The sequence below is a fragment of the Lissotriton vulgaris genome, chromosome 8, assembly GCF_964263255.1.
Source record: "Lissotriton vulgaris chromosome 8, aLisVul1.2, whole genome shotgun sequence".
Classification (NCBI taxonomy): domain Eukaryota; kingdom Metazoa; phylum Chordata; class Amphibia; order Caudata; family Salamandridae; genus Lissotriton; species Lissotriton vulgaris.
In genome coordinates, this window is record NC_141696.1 from 938,968,830 (window position 1) to 938,995,299 (window position 26,470).

Sequence of the window (26,470 nt, forward strand, 5' to 3'; positions counted from 1 at the left end):
TTTGACCCACAAAGCCAGAACTGGTGGATGGAGGCGAGAGAATGGGAGGCAAGCTGGCCACGACTGCAGGTACGGGGGTCTGACTACAAGGGGGCTATATGGCAGCCTATTTTCAAGTTTCCGAAAGTAAATATAGAGACACTGCTGCATTCATGCATTATATGGAGGGCGTCTGGAACAGGTAGTTTTTTGCCTTTGCCTCTGTCTTTGGTGGAACTACACTATATTACAGCCTGTATTGCCTGATCCCGAAGACACAGCATATCGTTTTGAAGTACTTGAATGATCAAAACACCTGTTATACAAGCCGCACTACATGTTGGAACCGGTGCAATATTTCTCCGTGCCCCCAAGCCCCTCATAAGGTTGGGAAGAAAATAGTTGCTATCCGGCTGAAAGGAAAATTGCTGATTATAAAAGGGCTGTGCTTCATACAGCAAAGAATCTAGCTGCAATAATGGGTAAACCCAAGAAGGATGTCGGATCTGCTGCCAAATTGAATAAAGCGGAGACATCAACCTGCCTTAAAACCAAAGCATGTCAAGCTCGGGCTAAAAAATGCGGCACTCTGAGCTAATAAGACAAGGGAGAAAAATTCAAGTTCCCTTGATCTCAATAGTACTCCTGAGAGTTCTGGTGATGAGTCTATATCTATTGCAGTTTCCCCTCAGGGTGAAGAATCAATGGCTAAACAAGTGGGTGCCTCACTGGAGCTGGCTAATGCCGCTAATACAGCAGTAATGGCTCCTCAGAACAGTCCTATGTCTAAGACAGGTCATATAAGTAGCCCTGTGCAGGATGGCTTAGGAAAGGGTGGAAAAGGAGTAAAAGATTTTCCGCTATTTGTGAAAAAATCTATTTTACTACAACCACAGCCTTCCACACCAAATCTTACCTCAGCCTCTATTGTTTCATCGCTAGGACCAGGATTGGTTTCAGCAGGATCCCCAGAGGAATTGACTTCTAACTCTCAGGCTCAAAAACTGGGGAAAGAAGGAAGGAGAATCATGATGGACCCCTTGATGAGCTCGATGGCTGCCCAGCCCTTGTTACAATATCTGCCCCAAGCCCAATTGAGATCTGAAGGGCAAGCTCTGCCCGAAACTGTGCCAGTCCACATGGACCCTAAAAGAGGAAACGTAATCATTGGAGCTGACGGCTCACTAAGTGATTCCTCTCAGAACACAGAGTCCAGGGGGGGTCTTTCAGCTAGATATCAGAGATATGCTCAACCTGATTGTGGAGGAAGTCCGCGAAATGAAAAGAAACCAGCAAATGGAATCGCAGCTTTGCATTAAAGACTGGGAAAGATCGAGGAAGTGATGACCGGACTCCCTATCAGATTGCAGGAGGCGGAAGCCAGAATCTCTGTTTTAGAAGATCAAATGAACACTGCAATGGAGGAAGCTAAAGAGGCGGCCTAAATGAAAGATTGTGTCTAAACTCCACAGGGAATGGAGAGATTGGGATTGCACAGTGGATGTCATTCTAGTGGAGAGGACGGAGGAGTTCTGAGGTCCTATATTTGGAAGGGGCACTGAAAAGCATATGGGTGTTTCTGAGGTGGATCTTGCTTTAGAGTAGGAAGTGGGTATGCACCTGTCATGAAGCCATCTGAGTGATAAAGGGATAGAGGGACTACTCAGTGGAGAAGTGTGGCTCAATGATTAGAGCGGCAGACCATGATGCAGAGGTCTAGCCTGGGACCAGGGTTCACTTCCCTGCCTCGGCGGGTCTTGGGCTCAAAATTCCACGGACCTGATAATTCTCGCCTCAGTGCCTATTCCAATCATGGAGTGCAACTCTGGGCAATAGCTTGATTAATCTCCACAACGGCCCCCACAACGTTAAGGATGCCTGGCCTCCACCTTGGGGGTGCCCAGGAGTGGACCCCTCACAGGGAAAGCCAGGTTGGGTTCCACAGCGGTATTCGTACAGGTGCCTTGAGACCCTTGCAGTTGAGTAGTGCGCTATACAAGTATCAATTTACAATTTACATTTACATAAAGTGAGTCAGTGGCTGTGGATGTATTTTAATACTGGCAAGAGAAATGTATATTCAACATTCCTATTAGCAGGTAACCATCCAAATCGATGTCAGTGGATGAAGTGGATGATTGGGAAGACAAGTTTTAATGTGAGTGTGAAGCCAAATAATTTTTGGGGTCAAGAGAGTAAAGACATATTGGGGAGCTCCATGAGGGAGCTGTGATAGTAAGGCAGATTTTCATTAGCAATACCTTTATTGGACTTACTTGGTTAAAAGTAAATATGGCATCAGCCATTGTAAATGAGGAATTGTGATGGGTTATCAGCTTCTCAGGTATTTCAGTATACCCACATGCATCAATAACACCTTGCACAATGTTGATCCTTTCTTACATTTATGCAAAATATGTCCCTACATTATGCTTTCTAAACACATAAAAAAATGGAGACAGGAAACCTGGTGGACAATAACCCATGAACCCCCTACGTATTACATGAAAACAGTTTGTACTGGGCAGAGATTTACATGATTGTTTGTAACTCTTCTTTCATAATGAATGGACACATGCAAGAATACACACTACGGATTTATTTTAAAGCGTTATTAAAATAATATCCTAATCTAATGCAAGTTTTTTGTTTAGATGCATCTTCGAAAACAAACAACATAGTGGCAATAAATGAAACTAATAAGCAGAATTGTGGGTCACAGCTCAGAGAAGCAGGTAAGACCCTTTAAGCCTATGCTGCTTAATACACGTTCTCTCCGGAATCACAAAGCCCAGATCCTTGACCTTGTTTTAGACTCACTTACTGTTTCACACAGAAACATGACTGACTTCTCTAATCCCACTATTGCTTCGGCTATCACGCCCGGGTACAAGGTGCTTAGTGAAGACCGTTTGGCAGGGAGAGGGGGAAGGGTCACCGCTGTGTTTAAACAGGAGTTTGATTGTACTTATATCTCTATTGACTTTGTTGAGGATGTGGAATGTCTTGGTTTCTACTGCACTCTATCCCCCTCAATTGCCTGGCTGGGGTCTTAATTTAAAGACCCCCTGTTCTGCAGGGCCCTTTTCTGATATCACTTAGTGAGGCTATCGCCCCACACGCCTTTAGATACAACCACCTTCTGGTTTTAGGTGATTTTAATGTACAAATGGATACACCCATGGAAGCTAATGTCGTCTCTCCGACTGAAACAATGACAGCACTTAACCTTGTCCCTATTGTATCCATTCTCATGCACAACCTTGTCCATACCCTGTGACCATATTTTTTCTGATGCTGAGCTGGACACTGATCGGCCACTTCCCCTGGCCTGGGTGGACCACTGCCTCATTAGTTTTAGGGTACCTAGCACCTGGACTGATTCCCTGACTTCACTGAAAAAGGTGAAATACAAATACAGTGCCCTGCATAGGATCTCTCTTCCAGCCCTGGAGGACGCTCTAAAAGCATCGGCCCCCTTACTATCCAGCAACCCCAAAGTAGACACCTCATTCAGGAATCCTGGTTAAAGCTGAATGTCAATGCTTTAGCCCCTCTGATAACTTGCACTTTCAAGAAGGCAAGCCTTCAGTACCTGGTTTAAGCAGTCTTTGAGTATTAATAAAAGTGAATGTAAACGCTTGGAGAAGAAGTGGCAGAAATCCTATAAACCTGAGGACACTCTAGTTTATAAGGTGGCCCTGAAATCCCATTATATTCATGTTAAAGCCACCAAGAAGAGCTATCTGCAGAATAAGATGGCTACTGCCAACAATAAGGGAAAGGAGATTTTGTTTATAACAGAAAAGATTGTCACGATCCAAGACTTTTTTCAGAGGAGACTACGAAGATCCTTGTTTGGGGCACTCACCCGGCAAGGGAGTTTTCCACCCCGGCAACCCCCTGTGTTACTGCAGATACCTTTTCTGTAGCCTGAAATGTCTCATAAGATTCTAAAGGGAATAGAGGCTGGCTCACCCACGGATCTGTGCCCAGCAAAGCTGTTGGTCTCTGTGGCCTCAGTCGTAAAACCTGTGGCCAATAAGGTGATGAACTCATCTCTTTCAACTGACCTCATGCCTTCCATCTGGATGTATGCAAAAAAAATTCCGCTCCTTAAAAAACTCTCTGCTGATCCAAAGGTGCTTGTTAACTACAGGCCCATCTCTCTTCTACCTTTTCTTTCTAAGGCACTGGAGAAGCATGTGAATAGAGTCATTTCGGACTACGCTGAGAGTCATAATCTCCTGCACATCACTTAATCTGGCTTCAGGACTGATTATAGTACGGAAACGGCTCTGTTGGAGGTTATCGAGTACATTAGGGAAAAGCTTGACCAAGGTGGCAGAGCTATCCGTATTTCATTGGACCTGTTGGCAGCCTTCAATATGCTCCCACCTGACAGGCTCCTGGAGAGACTGAATGATCTTAGCATAGGCAGATCTGCAATCGCATGTATAGCCTCCTTTCTTGAGGACTGGGGCCATGAAATTTAGATGTCCCCATTTGCTTTCCCAATGCCCAACCTGAAAGTTGGTGTCCCTCATAGCTTATGGGGCAGCTGCTTTTCACCTGTGAGGAGGAAACAGATTTTGATGGTGAAAGGATCAGATCATGCATCACTAAGGTGTTCAACTGGATTAATAGGAACCAACTTAAAGGTAATTCAGAGAAATCAGAAATTGTCTTTTTTGGTTCTCCATCCGTGTTGAACTGGAGGCAATGGTGGCTGTTTGAGATGTCACCACCCTTCTTAGGCCAATCCACAGTACAAAACCTTGGCATCTACATTAAAGAGCTCTCTCTATGAGACACCAATTCCAGTCTGAAGTGGGCATTTGATTTGGCATGCTATGCATAATGAGAAAGTTTCTTCCTCTCCTCTCACTCGACACCAAGAAAATTTTGGTCCATTCTCTGGTTACTTCCACCCTGGACTACGCCAGCATCCTGTACTGTTGGCCTTCCAGGCTACCTCCTGCAGAGCCTTCAAGTAGTTTAAAATGCTGTGACCGGACTGGTCCTTAGGCTTAAGCCCAGGACCCACATGACCCCGCATATTAAGGCATTACTCTGGCTTCCTATGAGTAAAAGGATCAAGTTTAAGGCCCTGGTAATGTTCTCCAAAGCCCTTCATGGTAAGGGCACCGGCTACCTCAGGGCAAGAGTCAGCCACTTCTTGCCTACTAGATCCCTGAGGTGATCTTCCATGGGCCTGGCCTGCGTTCCCAGAATACGTCTTGCTCGGCTGGGGGAAGATCTTTCAGGCTTCTGGGAGCTCAAGCATTTAACCAACTCTCAGCTACTCTCAGATCTACAGCTGACCTGTCAGTTTAAAAAAAACTTCTCAAAACCAGGCTCTTTCAGTGCTAAGTGTGTGTGTCAGGTCTGTTAGTTTGAGACTATTAGTGGCGGGACACTCTTGCTGAGTAGCCGTGCACTCTATCAATGTGTTTCATTCATTCATTCAATAATAAAAGGAATACAACAGTGTGACATTTTTTCAGATGTTCATTTAAATGAACGTGAATCAGCATTGGTTTTACCAACCCTTCCTTTTTAGCTCCTCACTAAGCAGTCAAAAGTGACTATATGAGTTTCTTGAAGTTGCCTACAGGCCACAACCTTTGCCAAGCAACAGCTTTGTTGTTCTCTACTTCAGGAATGTGACTTTCTGTCTCAGTTTAATAGTTGTGGCCTTCTCAAGGAAACCAGGATGGCTTAGAGAAGCCTTTGGCATTAATTGAGGGTGTGTATACAGTCCCTAAAGCCTCTCAGAAAGGGGAAGATTCTTCTCTGTCTAATACATGTTTGTAACCTGCTTAAATATACTTTTCTGGTTATTTTGAAAAGAGGGGGTGTTAGACATGGCATCCTTGACTTGATATCCCCTAACTTTTTACCTCTTGTATTTTTCCTGTGTGCTGTTTTTGCTGGTTTACGCACTCTGGGCACTTTGTCACTGCTGATCAGTGCCAAAGTGCAAGAGCTCCTTGGCTAAATTGTGCTCATGATTGGTTATCCATATTTGGCATGTTTGTTTTACTGGTAAGTCCCTAGTCAAATGCACTGAGTGTGCTAGGGCTTGTAAACCAAATGCTACTAGTGGGCTTGCAGCACTGGTTATGCCACCCATATGAGTAGCCCTGAAAAGGTTTCTCAGACCTGCCACTGCAGTGTCTGCACACACAGTTGTTAACTGCCAAGTCGACCTAGCAATTGCACCCACTTGCCAGGCACTAACCTTACCTTTTCTTACATGTACGGTTCCCCTCCGGTAGGTCCAAGGTCACCCTGTGGACAGGGTGGATATCGCATGTCCTTATAGTGAAATACTGTATTGTTCCTGCTACAAGAGGATACCAAGAACCAAAGTCCTGAAGGAAAATTGATGCTTCTCTCTTCTTGCAGCTGAATTGTCTGATGCAGCACAGCAGTGCAGAAGAAACTCCTGAGACACAACCCCATGTGTCTAAAAAATTGATGCAGTGCCTGCCACCAGCCTGAGTAACTGATGCATGCCGAGTCCCATGCACCGATCTCCGATGCTGAAGATCACTACACTGGTTCCGATGCATGTCCTTCTGGGTGGCAAAAAGAATCAATGCATCACCAGTTGGCAGCTGTAAAAACTGATGCTGCACCTGGTTTGCCGTTGTTGCATCGCCTCCAGCGTGCCTACATTTTCCATGCATCTCATCTGGGCACCAAATCTACAACAGCGCTCTGGCTCTAGTAAGAAACCGATGCAACGCCTTCCTGCACAGTTTGAAACTGACGCTTCACCTCCTCTCCAAAAAGGAGCTGATGCATCACCTCCCCTGTGTGGCAGCAAGGAACCGATGCATCACCTTCCCTGCACGTAAGGAACCACTGCATCACCTTACCTGTGGCGGTTTTTGCTTTTGCTAAAAGTTTTGCTGTTAGACCTGGTACCATTGGCGTGAGTCTCCCTTCCATTTTTGGCTGTTGTCTCCTCTGTTTTTGATATGTTTTTGCTGGTTTACATGCTTTGGGCACTGTGCCAGTGCTATTCAGTGCCACAATTCAAGTGCTCCCTATTGTAAATTGTTGTACTGGATTAGTGACTCCATGATTGGCTTTTTTGATTTTCTTGTCAGACCCTAGAACAGTTCAGCATGTGTGCCCAGGGCCTGTAGATCAAATGCTGCAAGTGGGCTTGCAGCACTGATTGTGCCACCCACAGAAGCAACTTGTAAAGTGTGTCTCATGGCTGCCATTGCAGAGCCTGTGTGCAGTCTAGTACTGCCATGTCGACTTGGTAAGTGCAACCACTTACCAGTCCCTAATGTTATGTTATGTTATGTTATGTTATGTTAATTTATTTTTCTAATGCGCACAGCTACCCAACAAGGGTTTCCCAGCACACGCCATAAAAAGAGACTCTGGAAATCTAAAACTAGAATTGTCGAGTGAAAAGCCAAGTTTTTAATTGCTTGCGAATATTGGGGTACAGCTACTCCTTCCACAACACATCAGCTAGTGAATTCCACAATTTTGTTCCAAGAAGAGAGAAGGAGCGCCCTCCCATTCTCATCAATTTGATCCTGGGAATTTCGAATTTCTCTTCTGAGGAGGAGCGAAGCAGGCGAGAAGCGTGGTACGGGCATACCAGATCTTGTAGGTATTTAGGAGCTGAGCCGATCTTAATTCTAAAGATATAACACAGGGCAAATTTAGTACGCTGTTCCACCTTGAGCCAATGTAATTCTCTCAGGGCATTAGCCGTACTGCACATTCTAGTAAGTCCGTACAGCAATCTGGCAGCAGAGTTCTGCACCACCTGAAGCTTACGCAGCACATCCCTGTTTGAACCCAGATAAAGGACTTTACCATAGTCTAGGCGAGATGTTACGAGTGCCTGGACTACCGTCCTTTGGGTATCAACAGGCAGCATCCAAATGATTTTTTTAACCATTTTTGGATGGTAACACAGGTGGCTGCGGTTTGCACTCCCTGTTGTTTCACTGACAATTTATTGTCAATAATAAAGCCTAGATTGCGGACCTGAGAGGAAGGCTTGGGAAACATTCCCTTTTCTACATGTTAGGCACCCCTAAGGTAGGCCAAAGGGCAGGTTACATTGTAAGGAAAAGGTAGGACATGCCCTGGTGTGTGTGGCATGTCCTGATAGTGAATTACAGCCAATCCGTTTTTCACTATTACAAGGCTACCTGTCCACATAGGCCGTGATGGGCAGTGTGATTTTAACATCTTATAATCCTAACTGACCCAGGGTACATGGTAGAAAAACAAATTTAGTATGCCTGAACTCAGAATTTTAAAATACATATTTTGGTGAAGGTGATTTTTACATTCTGTGTCTGAAAATACCACTTTCAGAAAGTAGGTATTTTCCTACCTAATCATCCAGCCTGCCTCTGCTAGGTTGTGTATTGTATGTCTGGTTTGTGAGTGACAGGAGAGCTTGGGATCCAGCAGTTTGATGAGTCAGGGCTGAGCTGAATAGGACCTTGGCTCAATAGAGAGTAGGGGGCAGAGATTTCCTTTCACTACCCTGAGCCCTCATAGAATAGAGGAATGTCTGACATAATATCAACAGACAGAATATCGAAATACAAAAATATCGGAACAAAAATATCGACATCAAAAATATCGGAATCCTATCTTCACAAAGGTAAGTACAAAAATATCGAAAAAATAATATCGTAGTACAAAAATATCGGAATTAAAAATATCGTTTTTTAAATGTATTAATATTAATGTAAAAATAATGTTAAAATACATATAATTTTACAAATATTAAATACAAATATTAAAAGAAAATTAAAACGAATACATATACATTTAAAATAAATAAAACACTTAATAATTTAATGTATTTTTTTTTAATGTTATTAAATTGATTTAATGTAATTTTTTTTGTTTTTACCCTGTACGCCTGTACCCCAAAAACCCAAAACTGACCCTGAACCCTAAAAATATCCCTGTACCCCAAAAACCCAAAACTGACCCTGAACCCTAAAAATACCCTTTTACCCAAAAACTGAAAACTGACCCTGAACCCTAAAAATACCCCTTTACCCAAAAACTGAAAACTGACCCTGAACCCTAAAAATACCCCTTTACCCAAAAACTGAAAACTGACCCTGAACCCTAAAAATACCCCTTTACCCAAGAACTGAAAACTGACCCTTATCCCTAAAAATACCCCTTTACCCAAAAACTGAAAACTGACCCTGAACCCTAAACATACCCCTTTACCCAAAAACTGAAAACTGACCCTGAACCCTAAAAATACCCCTTTACCCAAAAACTGAAAACTGACCCAGAACCCTAAAAATACCCCTTTACCCAAGAACTGAAAACTGACCCTGAACCCTAAAAATACCCCTTTACCCAAAAACTGAAAACTGACCCTGAACCCTAAAAATACTCCTTTACCCAAAATTAATTATTATTATTTAATTACCAATTAATTATTAATTAACAATAACAATAAAGTAAATATATTAGCACATTAGCTGTAATTAAATTAATTTAATAAATAATATTATTTTTCCCAATTAATTAATTAAGAATAAAAATATATATATATATATAAAAAAATTACTATAATTAATGTAATTAACTAATTAATATTAATTAATTACCAACTAATTAATAATTAAAAATATGTGCAAAATTATATTAATTAATTAACTAAATAATATAAAGTAATTACCATTTAATTATTAATTAAAATATGTACAAACATATATTAATTAATTAATTATTATTAAATTACTTCCCACCCTATTCCCCTATAAACCCATAACCCGCTACAGAACATATTTATCAATTAATCAATTAATTAAAATTAATTAAAAATTAATTCTCAATTAATTAATTAATAATTCCTACTAATTAATAATTAATTTAACATAATTAAATTACTTCCCACCCTATTCCCCTATAAACCCACAACCCGCTACAGTAGTAAAAGACAATATTTAATTAAATTACATTAAAAATAAATAATAAAACATAATAAATACAATATAATATACACTAAATTTATTTAAAAATTGATATTAGTAACATCAAAGTTATTTATTTTGATATTATTGACATCGATATTTAAAACTTCGATATTACTGATATCATACTAATATCGATATTTAGACTGTCGATATTACTTACCTTCGATATTTTGTCCCATCGATATTTAAACTTCGATATTTTTGTATATCGATATTTAAAAATCGATATTTTGTCTGTGTACCAGAATAGAGAGTAGTGGGAGGAGATTCACTTTCAGCTACCCAGACAATGTCTGTTTTCAACAATGCTGTCTCCACCTCCTGCCTGGAATCTGCACCAGTGAGGACAGAACTGGTTTTGGCCACGTACAGACACTCTTTGCTTTCAGAGAGCAAAGAAATTAGTAGTATAAATATTGGGGCCCAGACCTCAAGACTTTAGATCTTCTGGGAATCAAGACAAACCTTTGCCAAGGAGAGAAACCAAGAAAGCTGAAGGATGTGACTGCTCCTGTGCCATTGTGCCATTGTGCTATTTTCTGGGGTGGACCTGCAGTGGTTACTTATTTGCCAAAGACAGGAGAAGGAACTTTTAATGAACTTTCATCATCTTGAAGAAGAATCTCCAAGGGCTTGAAGTGTGCTTGCCTCCTGCTGAAGTCTCAGGGATACAAGACTTCACAACCAGCTCCCCCCTTAATTTCCTTGCTTGGAATTCTGTCGGGAGAACCCTGCATATTGTTGGGAGCTGGAAGCATGACACAACAAGAAGAAGTGTGTCGCCCCAGCAGCTGCTGCAGTCGCATCACCGGAGAAGCGTGTCACTGTCGCATCACTGGAGAAGTGTGTCTCTGTCACAGCTGTTGGTTGTCGCATCACCAGAGAAGCGTGTTGCCACTGCAAGGGTCAGCGTTGCATCACCAGAGAGGAGACTCGCAGGGCCTGTCACAGACCGGAAGTTCCAGAGTCGCCACACGGCCATTGGACGTGCACACATCACCTTCACGTTGTCGCAAAGCATCAAAGACGCCATCTTGTCGCATCACACTGGATTGTTGCATTGCATCGATGCACCATCTTGTCACATCAAGACCGGAATGCAATACAAGATCGACGCATACCCTCATTACCGTTAAGGAACAGACGCGTTGCCAACTTTGCGCAAGCATTGAGGAACATATGCATCGTCCGAAGCAAGGAACTGGTGCATCATCCTACCGGCGAACCTTTTGTTTATCTTGCGTTACGCATCCAAAGGTACTTTGTGAGAAATGTGTCGCATTTACCATCACTTTGAACTAAGCTATTTTTATCATTAAAAAGTCATTTTCCTAATACTGTATTGTGTACTTTTGTCATTTGGGTCTTGTGTTAAGTCTATATAAAGAATACTTATTTTTATAAAGTCATTGTGGTGTCCATCTGTAGTGTGTCACTGTATTACTGTATGTGTTCACACATGCTTTACACACTGCTTCTGAGATAAGCCTGCTTGCTTGTGCCAAGCTACCACAGGGTTCAGCAGGGGGTATTTTAGGAGTGTAGCTCCCTTACCCTAACTAGAAGCAAGGGTCCCTATTTGGACAAAGGTGCAAACCATTGCCAACTAGAGACCCCCAGTTCTAAAAGTTGCATCCATAGTTTCCAATGAATAGAACAGTTTTTGCTTTCCAAAAGTCATATTTTGATATCTGTATGTTGGATTTTGGCGTTTTGGTCTTGTTTGGTTTAGATAAAAATAGTTTATTTTTCTAAACTGGTGTGGTGTCCCTTTGTGGTGTGTTCACTGTGTTACTGCGGGCTATATACAAATGTTTTACACATTGCCACTGTAGGTTAGCCTGACCGCTCTGAGCCAAGCTATCAGAGGGTGAGCACAGGCAGACTTAGGTGTGTGCTTTTCTTATCCTGTCTAGACCGAAGGGTCCCTGCTTGGACAGGGTGCAAGCCACAGCCAACTAGAGACCACGAATTCTAACATGGGGGTTCTTGCAGAATGATGTAAAATGCAAGTATTATTGTACTAATCATATTGCACCTTCATTGAGTTCTGTCATCTATCATAAACCATGTAAATGCATACATATGAATAATTGATGCGCTATCACACTAATATAAAGCAAATCGTGTCTGTTATGCACGTGCAATTAATACTAAATGAACTAAGAACCAGCTTACAAATGAAAATTTGCACTTAAATACATGAACATATAAAAAATGCATTAGGTTATATAAGCAGAAACACGCAACAATTATGTTAATACTCTCAAGTGCACATGGGCACAGGGCACATAACATTGGGATGGTTGTGCAAAGAACTTTGCATATTGTGTACAAGATGCCCAGAATCTGGCACAGATACTGGCTTCAGTGACCCTGTCCCACAGCAACAAGCATGTAGATTTTCACTTTCGATTTTACCCTCAGAGGTGCTTTTATGTGTCTTCCAAACTGCCCTTTTGAAATTGCAATTGATCCAATGTGCTTCAGAGGGAGTGGGCCAACTGCCCCCTTTGCTGGTTCCTCTTGTAGGTTTGCTGCTCCAAGGTAAAGCAGATCTATGGTACCTGAGAGTTCTGAATAACATTGAGGGTCTCTAGAATCAATCCAAATTGGTGAGGCGTCATGAAACATGATCAAATAAATCCCAAAGTTGCAGTACACCTCAATTGAAGGCGTCATGTGGCCAAGTGCCAGCAAAAAGTTACTCCTAACAAAAGAAATGACATTGTTTGAGTATAGCCAATCAGGAGTGCTTATTAATAAAAGTCTTGGGTAGAAACGACACTGCCAGTCCTTAGATTAATAGTAGAACAAAAACAATGTTGTCCCCCAGGATAATTTTCTCTCACAACTTTTGAGAATACAAACAAGGGAAAGAAACCTATTGTTTGTATGGGTTATTTTATTTAAACCCTTTGAACAATTTTTTGTTAAATCATTTTGAAAGACATTTTAAGGTAGAGAAAAGACACTACTTACACACATTTACACTATTTACACTATCATACAGACAATTCTATACACAAGACAATATATACAAATGAATTCACAGTTATGGGCACGCATCTTTTACAGTAAGAAAAACAACAATTCTATTCACACAAATAATTAATCTTTGTGAAAAGTTCAACTTATTAGAAAGCCCAACCAGGGTCAAAACAACAGGAAAAGGCAACAGAGAAATCACTTTGTACTCAGCAATCAGTTACAGTTAACAAATGACTGTTAGTTTTGTTTCATCAAAAATGCCTAATCGCCGTTATGCCGACGCGTTTCAAATCTGGAAGAAATCACAGATTCTCTTCAGGGCTCTGTCAGTGTGGATTTCTATAAAAATAAATAAAGGAAGCTTGATTTAGCCACTATTTACAAGGATTGAAGACCTCCCCCTAAAACACAGGGGCAGAAGTCGCAGGATTTTACCTTTTCATATGGATAACGCGGTCCCGCGGTCCAATAATTCAAATGAAGAGGGGCCTTTTGTTATGCAGGGATTCTGTTAGAAAGATTACGAAAAGGGATTTAGTACCAAGCGTCTCAGAGACGAGCAGGTGGATGGTCTCATAATTTCAAAGCACACAATCCGTACCTTAGATTGTTAAAACGGGGGCACCACTAGTTATTTACTCCAGAAGTGGTTCATCCGCTGTATGCTTATTTTCGCAGCCGCCTGAAAAGCAACAGATATTGTGCTTACTGGATGACCATTCACTGTGCTAGATCGATCTAAAGCGGTTTGCCTAACTATTAGCGTACCTGAGTATCTTTGTAGAGGGCAGTGAGGGATTTCACTGTTATGTCTGACTCTCGCAGATGGGCGGGGAAGCCTCCGCGGTGTCACGCTGCGTGCTTCAATCTCGCTTGGATCTGAAATAGTTATATTTAAATTGTAAAGCGCGAAGGGGCTACTTGTCTACCATACTGCAGGAGACGCGCTAACACTCACCTCTCTTTCCAACCACGTACCAGGAAATGCGAACTCATTGGTGGAAAACCACCATGTGAGGCTGTTACTTCATAGCTAATCCGCCGCTAAGCATTGTGGACTTTGTAGTTAACCAGATACTTCAAGTTTATAGGCGGGAAATCTCTGATAAAGAATTGAGCCCCGTTTGGGTACTATTGAATTTTAGTATCAAATACGCTTCTTTTTTCAAAAGCATTTGATCGCTGCTTCCACTCCAATTAGTTTGGTTCAAGTTAGGCAGCACAGTCCACTTGAACTCATTTTCCCCATGATTTTGATCGATAAAATGTTGGACAAGGGGCGCTGTGAGCACTCTGTTTTTAATGCGTGACCTATGTTGCGTCATGCGTGTGTTGGCCTGTTGGTTTGTTTTACCTATGTAAATTTTTTAACAAGGGCAAATGATCGCGTAAACCACGTTTTTGGTTCTACAGTTTGTGAAGTTCGAATGGGTCCTCGTTGTGGTAGTGTGGCAGAAAAAAAAAAAAAAAAAAAGTCCTTAGATTAAGCCACATTCAGGTGTTTAAAAAGTAGTATAACAAATCTGACACAGTAATTATCTGCTATTCTAAAATTCTTATTGTATCCGTGACATTGATTTGTTTGCGATTTACATTTTGGAAAAATATACATTTATCCATACTTGTCTTTATTTTTTAATGTCATATATGTTACCACTAATGTATAGTCATCCGCAGGTTGTCACAAAACAGCACATTATAGAATGCACTCAAGTGTTGCAATGGATTAGGTGAACTGCATTCATCAAGAGGCTTTGTAAAAAGTGTTTACACCCAGTTGCTGTTGAACAGCAGTAGGCATTCAGGTAAGGTATGCAGAAGCTGAGCGGTGGGGGTGGCCCCGGACACTGGCTGTAAACCCCCTCAATATGTATTTACACACACCTTTTACAATGATTTGTCAGGAGAACTGTAAGTATCCAGATGCTAAAAATCAAAACAAAACGCTGATCCAAGTAAACACAGCTACAGGAGCATCCTGGGAGCGAACTGCCAGGCTATTCTTGGATCCCTCCAACAAAACAGCTTTATTTCTTTTTTCCTAGTTGCTAGATTTAAATATTTAGCATTTAAAAAGCAATGATTTCAAACTACTGACAGAATTACGAGCACTGACTGGAAAGGGAATGCTTCCATGATTTCTACTCGGACATGGATATGTGTCTTCTTTGTGTTACTTTATGTTGCCCCGCATTATCAGCTTTGTGCCACTTCGTACCTTAAACGCGCGCACGAGGGAAACGATGCAGTTTTTAATTAATGCGTTTATCTTTGAATGGCACGTTCGGAATTCAGCAAATCGCCACCTCTTTTGAAACAGGTAGGATTGTTGGAGGCAGAAAAGTGACTGAGATAAATATTGCTATCATAATGAGTGTATATGTGAATATACACTATACCAGAATCTCAATTAGTTCCCAATACAACCGGAAGATGGGAAGGCAGAGATAAGCACCTCTGTTGAACACAAGGGAATGCCACACTCTGTGGAAAAGCTGTACTATAATATTACTACATTATGCGTAGGAACAAAGGTTTAGGAGCCTGTTCGAAAAAACAAATTTTTATGTAAACGTAAATTTGCAATCAAATTTACTTCAGTAACATCTGCCAGAAATCCCGGAAGGGATTTCTGGCACATGTAAACTCATTACATGCACAGACACAGTATGGGGATCTCTGCAACTGTAAATCCCATTCAAAGAGTGAGAATAAGAGGGTTCCAAGGTAGGGCTAGCCTTGAAGGTTTGTGGATGCTCACAAACTACTACAATTGAGATAACTCACAAACTACACACATTCCACTTTCCAGCCTCGAAAGGGTCGGATATGAACTCAAAACAAGTACTGGAATCAATCACTTTACAGGGTGGAATGGGACATGGATCACCCCAAATTTACTGGGGGTATAAGAAAAGGAGTAGACAAATAAAAATGCCTGTTTGCACAGGGGATTTCATGAACCCTGTGTGGTGAAACACATTACAGAAAAATGTAATCTTAATTCTAAATCTTGGAGTTTTCTATGGAATCCACATGGAAACCTGTGCCAGTCAACTTTCCATGCAGATACCGACCGGAATTTGAGGATTCAGAAAGTCGTGGAACTACACAACAATGTAGATTTGCAAATCTTAGTGCAGTTTAGCTACTTGATTTGTGAATGGACCCCTTAATGTATTTTTTATTTAAATGTTCTGTGAGAGCAGAGAGGGCATCGAGAAATACCTAAAAACAAGTAACAATATGCTTGGATGGATGACTATCCCCTGGGATGGGTTAAACAGATAGAATACAATGCATCCAAACAAGATACATTTTAAACCACTAAATACCCATATACATTTTTAAATGTGCCGTTGTCCACTAGCCATTATCACCTTCATTAGTCTTTGAGTGAATTCTAAGATACATGGCATGAATAGGACAACATGATAGACAACGTTTTTTTGAGAATCTGTGAGGCAACTGTTATTTGCTGAGATAACACATAACCCTTAAAGTTAACAACAGGTTGCACAGCTTAAAAACAGAGAGGCAAACCTGCTTTCAATTTCAGAGTGGTAGTAAGTAATCTTTATTGTACAGTTAAATAAAACTCACAATTTAAAACTCACTGTTGCAGTCGCATCTCTGGAGAAGCGTTTAGCCGCCGCAGAGGTCGCCGTCGCATCACTGGAGAAGTGTGTCTCTGTCGCAGCTGTTTGTAGTCGCATCGCCAAAGCAGCATGTTGCCAACGCAAGGGTCGACGTCGCATCACCAGAGAGGAATGTCGCAGGGCCTGTCGCAGATCAGAAGTTCCAGAGTCGCCACTAAGCATGGGCTGAAAATTTGTTCCGCTCGCGGAATTTGCGGATTTTCTGCGATTTCGCGATCCGCCAATCTCACGAAATCGCGGTAAAATCCGCGAATCAGCGGGATGAATTTTCAGCCAAGCACTTATAGCGTCAAAGCAGCAGGTGCAAAAGTTGAAGCTAATTTTTTGTAACCTTCTACAAAAGGGTTACAAAGAAATTACCTTCAACTTGGGCACCTGCTGCTGTAAGCCTGTAAGTGCTTTCTGGCGCTTCGTTGCCTACTTGCAACTATTCTCTGACCCTGCTGTGACCCTTGAAGCAGGGTCAGAGAATAGTTACAAGTAGGCAATGAGGGGACTGTCACGAAAATTAAACCTCAACAGGAAGCACTGACAGAAATAAAAACAAGCATTTGCAATGCAATAGGTCTCGCATTAGGAAAATTTGAGCTATTGGTCTTGTAAATGAAATTTTTTTTTATTTATGTGTTGGTTTTGAAAATAGCTAAATTAATAGCTTTGTCATTTACAATGCCAATAGTTAATATGTGACACCTATAGCATTTGTAATGCAACATGTTCTGTGTTTACGTGACTTAGATGTATTGATATTACAAATTACAATGGCTTTTAATTTTTTTAAATAATTAATACCTAAATAAAAGTGATTTTAATTTATAATGGCAATAGCTTAAACTTTTGTAAATAACTTTTGTGAAGATTATGTTCAGTGTATTTTATTGTGACGAAAATCTAAGAACAGAAGTGAAATATTAACATCTTTTTGTGACATTTGTAATAAAGCTTGAAACCTTGAGAGAACATATTTGAACCAGTTGTTGTTGAATGGTGCACAGATTGATGCTGGGGTGGCGCTGAGTGGTGCTGTGGTGGTGCTGAGTGGTGCTGTGGTGATGCTGAGTGGTGCTGTGGTGGTGCTGAGTGATACTGGGATGGTGCTGAGTGGTGCTGGGGTGGTGCTGAGTGATGCTGTGGTGGTGCTGAGTGATGCTGTGGTGGTGCTGAGTGGTGCTGTGGTGGTGCTGAGTGATAATGTGGTGGTGATGAGTGATGCTGTGGTGGTGCTGAGTGATGCTGTGGTGGCGCTAAGTGGTGCTGTGGTTGTGCTGAGTGGTGCTGTGGTGGTGGTGAGTGATGCTGTGGTGGTGCTGAGTAATGCTGTGGTGGTGCTGAGTGGTGGTGCTGAGTGATAATGTGGTGGCGCTGAGTGATGCAGTGGTGGTGCTGAGTGGTGCTGTGGTGGTGCTGAGTGATGCCGTGGTGGTGCTGAGTGATGCTGTGGTGGTGCTGAGTGGTGCTGTGGTGGTGCTGAGTGATAATGGGGTGGTGCTGAGTGATGATGTGGTGATGCAGAGGGCTGAAAGGCACAAAAAGCAATCTAAAAAAAGGGCAGAAGGGCAGAAAAACAAGGGAAAAACGAGTCTAACAGAGGGCAGAAGGGCACAAAAAACCAGTCTAACAGAGGACAGAAGGGCAGAAAAACAAGTCGAACAGAATGCAGAAGAGCACAAAAAACGAGTCTAACAGGGGCAGAAAGGCACAAAAACGAGTCTAACAGAAGGCAGAAGGGCACAAAAAACGAGTCTAACAGAGGGCAGAAGGGCAGAAAAAACAGGGAAATAACAGAGGGCAGAAGGGCAGAAAAACAAGGGAAAAATGAGTCTAACAGAAGGCAGAAGGGCTCAAAAACGAGTCTAACAGGGGGCAGAAGGGCAGAAAACCAAGGAAAAAACGAGTCTAACAGAGGGAAGAAGGGCAGAAAAACAAGGGAAAAACAAGTCTAACAGAGGGCAGAAGGACACAAAAAACGAGTCTAACAGGGGGCAGAAGGAATCCAGTCCTGCCTGTTTGTCCAAGGAGATGCCACCATTTTGTGCAATACCTCTACTCAACTGGAGTACTTTCTACTGTCTAATCAGTAAGTGCTCCCTCGTTGGCTAAATGTATAGGGGCAGATTTACAATAACTGGCGCATCCCTAGGGATGCGCCAGTAAATGTGCAACGCAGCTCCGCCACCCATGGTCCGCCGCATTTACAATGCAGCGCACCATGTGGCAAAAACAGCACAGATGCGTCACGCTTCTGTGCCGTAAAAGCAGAGCATTGCTGGAGCTGCGTCGCAAGCACGACGCAGCTCCAGCAATGCTCTGGGGGGCCATATCTCCCCAATGATGCGTCAAGCCTTGCGCCTGCTTCAAGCAGGCGCAGGGTTTTGACCCCAGCATTGGCCTAAAAGCGACGTAGTGAAATCTTGTAGATTCCACTCAGCCACTTTTAGGAGGCGTTCCTGCGCAGGAACGCCCTCCCCTGCGCCGGAACGCCTCCTGATGGCGCAGGGCTTTACAACGTGACGCATCTCTCAGATGCGTTAAGTTGTTATTACCCAGCACCATGGCACATCTTTTGTGCTGCCGCTGCGTCACAAAGTGACGCAACTGCAGCGCAAAAGAGCCGCAAGCGGCTTGTAAATCTGCCTCATAGTGCTTTTACTACACTGTAGCTGCGTAAAGGGCCAAAAGATGTGTCTCCAGTGACCAAGTGTGCCTGTGCATGTGTTACAGGCACACATGGTCACTGGAGACACATCTTCTGGCCCTTTACGCAGCTGCAGTGTAGTAAAAGCACTATACATTTACCCAATGAGGGAGCACTTACTGGATTAGCAAGTAGAAAGTACTCCAGGGCAAATCGCTAAAAAATCCGCGATTTCGTGGGAATATTCACGAATTTGCAGAATTTTTGGCGATTTCGCAGGGAAATACACGAATTTGCGGAACGCGAATTCACAAATTTCACCCATGCTTAGTCGCCACATGGCCGTTGGACGTGCACACATCACCTTCACGTTGTCACAAAGCATCAAAGACAACATCGTGTCGCATCACACTGGATCGTTGCATCGCATCGATGCACCATCTTGTCACATCACAATCGGAATGCAATGCAAGATCGACGTATCCCCTCCTCACTGTTAAGGAACAGACGCGTTAGCAAGTTTGCGCAAGCATTGAGGAACAAATGCATCGCCTTCCCCGAAGCAAGGAACTGGTGCATCGTCCTCCCTGCGAACCATTTCTTTATCTTGCGTTACGCATCCAAAGGTACTTTGTGAGAAATGTGTCGCATTTACCATCACGTTTGAACTAAGCTATTTTCATCATTTAAAAGTCATTGTCCTAACTACAGATGTGGTTTCCATCTGTAGTGTGTCACTGTATTACCGTATGTGTTCACAAATGTTTTACACACTGCCTCTGAGATAAGCCTACCTGCTTGTGCCGAGCTACCACAGGGTTGAGCAGGGGTTATTTTAGGAGTGTAGCCCCCTTACCCTAACTAGAAGCAAGGGTCCCTAAACAGGTATGGTGTCCCTTTGTGATGTATTCACTGTGTTACTGCGGGCAATATACAAATGCGTTACATATTGTCGCTGTAGTTTAGCCTGACTGCTCTGAGCCAAGCTACCAGAGGGTGAGCACAGGCAGACTTAGGTGTGTGCTTTCTTATCCTGTCTAGACCGAAGGGTCCCTGCTTGGACAGGGTGCAAGCAACTGCCAACAAGAGACCACGAATTCTAACATGGGGGTTCTTGCAGAATGATGTAAAATGCAAGTATTATTGTACTAATCATATTGCATCTTCATTGAGTCCTGTCATCTATCATAAACCATGTAAATGCATATATATCAATAATTGTTGCGCTAGCACACCATTATAAAGCAAATCGTATCTGTTATGCACGTGCAATCAATACTAAATGAACTAAGAACTGGCTTACAAATAAAAATTTGCACTTAAATACATGAATATATAAAAAATGCATTAGGTTATATAAGCAGAAACACACAACAATTATGTTATTTCTGTCAAGTGCACATGGGCACAGGGCACATAACATTGGGATGGTTCTGCATGGAACTTAGCATATTGTGTACAAGATGCCCAGAATCTGGGACAGATACTGGCTTCGGTGACCCCGTTCCACAGCAACAAGCATGTAGATTTTCACTTTCGATTTTACCCTCAGAGGTGCTAGTATGTGTCTTCCAAAGTGCCCTTTTGAAATTGAAATTGATGTGCTTCAGAGGGAGTCGGCCAACTGCCCCCTTTGCTGGTTCCGCTTGGAAGTTTGCTTCTCCAAGGTAAAGCACATCTATGGTACCTGAGAGTTCTGAATAACATTGAGGGTCTGTAGAATCAATCCAAATTGGTGAGGTATAATGAAACATGATCAGATAAATCACAAAGATGCAGTACACCTCAATTGAAGGCGTCATGTGGCCAAATGCCAGCAAAAAGTTACTCCTAACAAAAAAAATGACATCATTTGAGTATAGCCAATCAGGAGTGCTTATTAATAAAAGTCTTGGATAGAAACGACACTGCCAGTCCTTAGATTAAGCCACATTCAGGTTTTTAAAACGCAGTAGAACAAATCTTACACATTATTTATCTGGTATTCTAAAATTCATATTGTATCCGTGACATTGATTTGTTTGAGATTTACATTTTGGAAAAAATATACATTTATCCATACTTGTCTTTTTTTTTTAAATGTCATATATGTTGCCACTAATGTATAGTCATCCGCAGGTTGTCACAAAACAACACATTATACAATGCACTCAAGCTGTGCAATGGAGGAGGTGAACTGCATTCATCAAGAGGCTTTGTAAAAAGTGTTTACACCCAGATGCTGTTGAACAGAAGTAGGCATTCAGGTAAGGTATGCAGAAGCTCAGCGGTGGGGGTGGCCCCGGACACTGGCTGTAAACCCCCTCAATATGTATTTACACACACCTTTTACAATGATTTGTCAGGAGAACTGTAAGTATCCAGATGCTAAAAATCAAAACAAAACGCTGATCCAAGTAAACACAGCTACAGGAGCATCCTGGGAGCGAACTGCCAGGCTATTCTTGGATCCCTCCAACAACACAGTTTTATTTCTTGTTTCCTGGTTGCTAGATTTAAATATTCAGCATTTAAAACGCAATGATTTCAAACTACTGACAGAATTACGAGCAGTAACTGGAACGGGAATGCTTCCATGATTACTACTCGGACATGGATGTGTGTCTTTTTTGTGTTACTTTATGCTGCCCGCCTTATCAGCTTTGTGCCAATTCGTACCTTAAACGCGTGAACGATGGAAACGATGCAGTTTTTAATTAATGCGTTTATCTTTGAATGGCACTTTCGGAATTCAGCAAAGCGTCACTTTTTTTGAAACAGGTAGGATTGTTGGAGGCGGAAAAGTGACTGAGATAAATATTGCTATCATAATGAGTGTATATGTGAACATACACTATACCAGAATCTAAATGAATTCCCAATACAACCGGAAGATGGGAAGGCAGAGATAAGCACCTATGTTTATCACAAGTGTATACCACACTCTGGAAAAGCTGTACTATAATATTACTACATTATGCGTAGGAACAAATGTTTAGGATCCTGTTCGCAAAGACACATTTATATGTAAACGTAAATTTGCAATCAAATGTACCTCAGTAACATCTGCCCGAAATTCGGGAAGGGATTTCTAACGGGTGTAAACTCATTTACATGCACAGACACAGTATGGGGATCTCTGCAACCTTAAATCCCATTCAAAGAGTGAGAATAAAAGGGTTCCAAGGTATGGCTAGCCTTGAAGGTTTGTTTATGCTCACAAACTACTACATTTGAGATAATTTACAAACTACGCACATTCCCCTTTCGAGCCTCAAAAGGGTCGGACATGTACTCAAAACAAGTATTGGAATCAATCTCTTTACAGGGTGGAAAGGGAAATGGATCCCCCCAAATTTACTGGGGGTATAAGAAAAGGAGTCGACAAATAAAAATGCCAGTTTGAACAGGGGATTTGAATGACCCCGTGTGGTGAAACACATTACAGAAAAATTGAATCTCAATTTTAAATCTTGGAGTTTTCTTTTTTTTTTTAAACATTTTTATTTTATGGTTGTCACAAGCAAATTTTAACACAAACAAAAAACAGTATTTCATTTTACAATACATCCAGCATCTGCGCTGATATTACAAGAAGCAGAAAATAAGATAAATAAGAGAAATTGGCACAAATAAAAAGTAAAATCAAAATTAAGATTAAGATTAAACAGGGCTTCAAATCACATTAGTTCAGTTCACAAGTAGGAAACATGCATCCCCAGATTCTCTCTATTTTAGTCATTGCTTTAGCACCTCTTTTCCTAGCTAAAGATAACTCCATATGATGTATCTCTTTGACCAAGCACCACCATTCGTTTACATGAGGCGAATGATCCGCAATCCAAGCTCTAGCTAAAACCAGCCTTGCGCATGCTAACAGAATAAAAATTAAGTTTTGAAATGGAGATGGAGTAGGCTGAAGACCTAAGAGGATCATTTCAGATGTTAATGGTGCATCAATTATTTGTTTCAATCTCAGAATTCTTTCTAAGCTGTCCCAAAACGGAGCAAGAACTGGACAGAGGACCAACATATGTTCTAAGTCAGCAACTTGGAGGTGGCACTTTGGTCACTTAGTGCAATCACTAAGAGCATAATTAGAGGCCCATTTACTTATTTGTAAGGGGGTATGATAAAGTTGGCATATTGTTTTGTATGCTTGTAGTTTTAAGCTTGAGGAGTGGACTAACGTGTCAATGTTGTATAAGAAGGAGGAGATTTCATTCAAAGTAATACCGGTAGGAAACCGTAAAGCCCATTTCTGTGCTATTTTTGGGCATTCATCTGATTTGTTTTCAGTAAAGCATCTGTATCCTTCGCTGATGGTGGCTTTCTTATCCCCCATTCCTTTATACATACATTGCCAAAAATCTGAGTCCACAATCTCTTTAAGTTTTTGTTTTCCTATAAGGAAATCGTGTATTTGTATATACTTAAAATAAGTGTGTTCTGGTAATTTGTATAATAACCTTAGTGTATCAAACTCCAAAAAGCCTGATGAGCTGTATAAGTCCCCCAATTTCATTATGCCTTGTTTTGCCCATATCTTACATCCTAAATCATTAAAGATACTTGGTAAGCCCGGATTGTTCCAAAGACTTAAAAGAGAATGGTAAAATGATACTTTATTCTGGATCATTAATATCCTCCATATACTGATTATATCTTTCGCAGTCTTAAACCTCACTCTTTTAAAGTAATTCGGGTCATTATTTCTAGCCACAAACTGTAAGCAATCTGATCCTAGCATGAATCGATGGAAAAAATATGGGTTACTGGAGTTAAACAAGCTCTGTAGCCGCCCCAAAAATGAGGCAAAGTAGTACATTCTGAAGTCTGGGAAGTTTAGCCCTCCTTTTATAAATGGTAGTTTCAAAGAAGAGAGTGCTGTGCGGTTTCTTTTAAAGCCCCATATAAAGCTGCCCAGTATGCCATCAAGTTTCCTGAAAAATATTTTATTTATCTTCAGAGGAATGCATCTAAATAAGTACAAGAATCTTGGCAAGATGTTCATTTTAATAAGATTGATCCTCCCAATAAGATTTAAAGGCACTTTATGCCATTTTTTGAGGAGAGCCTGGGTATCTTTTAATAAAGCATCATAATTCAATGACATTATATCCCTAATATTAGATGTTATCTTGATGCTTAGATAGGTAGCAGCGTGGCATATTCCCGTTACTTGCATTAGTGCTTTGTAATTAACTATAATTTGAGTCTTTCCCAAGTTTAACTTATATCCCGAAACTTCTCCAAAAGATTCTGCCTCTTTGACTATTCCTGCCATAGATTCAATCACATCACTTGTATAAACTGCCAAATCGTCTGCGTAAGCTGTAATTTTAAGCGAGTTTACCCGAGATGTAAATGGTTTTATCATCGCCTGGGATTGTATGGCATTAATGAAAGGTTCCATGGCAAGAGCAAATATTAGAGGTGATAATGGGCATCCCTGCCGGGTCCCTCTTCTTATTGGGAATTTAGTAGAGAGTAAGTAGTCGTAACCTATTAAAGCGTTAGGGAGGTAATAAAGTGCCTGGATGTTTGTTAAAAATTTAATTTTGAACCCCATTGCTTTCAGAATTGCCCATAGATAATCCCACCCCATTCGTTCAAAGGCTTTTTCAGCGTCAAGTAATATCATACCGAGTGGGGAGGGATTAGTAGCAGCCATATCGAACACTGTGATAGCCGTGTTTACATGCTGAGTGGTATCCCTGCCTACTACAAAACCATGCTGATGTTCATTGACCAATCTAGTCATAAGGGGGAGGGTCTTATGGCTATTAATTTAGCAAATACCTTAGCGTCAGCATTGATCAGAGAAATTGGACCTGCACTCCGTAGGTGTTTTATTCTTCTTTAAGAAGAAGATAATTTTAGCAGTATTCCAGGAGGTCGGTGCCCCATCGATTGTGATAATCTGATTAATGACCGAGCAAAGTACAGAGATAAGTTCATCGCAACAAATTTGATACATTTCAATAGGCAAAGTGTCTTCTCCTGCAGCCTTACCAGATGGAAGAGAAAAAATTGCTAATTTTAGTTCTTCCTTGGTGAAATCTTTTTCTAGTTCTTCCATAACTCCGGTATCATTCTCGGACCGCCAGTTATTTCTAATATAGTTTTCCACAAGCCCCATTGGGGGTATGCTCTCAGGGGTGTACCGCTTAGTGTAATAATCAGCAAATTGTTGCAGTATCTGATCAGGGTGAGTATAATTAGTACCGTCTGCCCCTTTTATGCTCTTTATTAGTGAGGTGGCTCTGTCGTCAGCTATTTTATAAGCAAGATTTTTTCCTATTCTGTCGCCACTCTCATATTGTAAAGTCTTATATTTGTGTAGTTTAGCAGTGACTTTGTCTCTTAAGAATTTCTTAGTTTCACAGCATAGGGTGGTTAGTTTAAATTCCAGTCTATCTTTATTTAAGTTGTGAGAAGCACCTGCACCTTCTTTTCTAGCAATCTCAGCCAAGTGTTCTTCTAGCCCCCTTATCCCTGATGTTATACGACCGATCTCTTCTTTCCGGTTGGCATTCTGCTGTATAATAAACTGCTGGGCAAAACCTCTGATACTGGCCTTGCAACAGTCCCATACTGAAGTGATTTTAGCCGTGCCAATATTGATCTCTAAAAATTCTTTTATATGTGCTTTCAGGAGAGGAATAAACAAAATATCGTATATCAGATGTCTGGGGAAAGAAAATAATCTAGGTTCCTTATTTTTAGATATAATCTTAAAGGTTACCACTAGGGGATTATGGTCCGATGTTACCTTTGGGCAAATCTCCATTTTGCAGCTCTCCAAAATATGACTCGTTGCCCAAACCATATCTATGCGTGAATACATTTTATGGGGTATAGAGTGGTAAGTGTATCCGGCCAAGGTAGGATATAAATGTCCCCAAACATCTTTTAATTTATGTATACGGGCTAGCTCTAAGATAGATGCCCTGGCCTTGCACATTCGATGTGAAGGAGTACTCTTAGTTGTATCTTTTGCGTAATTTATGACACAGTTAAAATCCCCCATAAGTAGTATCTCTCCCTCCCACCCTAATAGTTCAATATTTAGACGGTCGAAAACTGCTGCATCGTCGTAATTAGATCCGTATACTGCACATAAGGTATATTTGAGACTAGATAGCCTGATTTGAGCGATTACCCATCTTCCGGCTTTATCCTATTGATCTCAGCCTTGAATAATTTTTTCTTAAGTATAG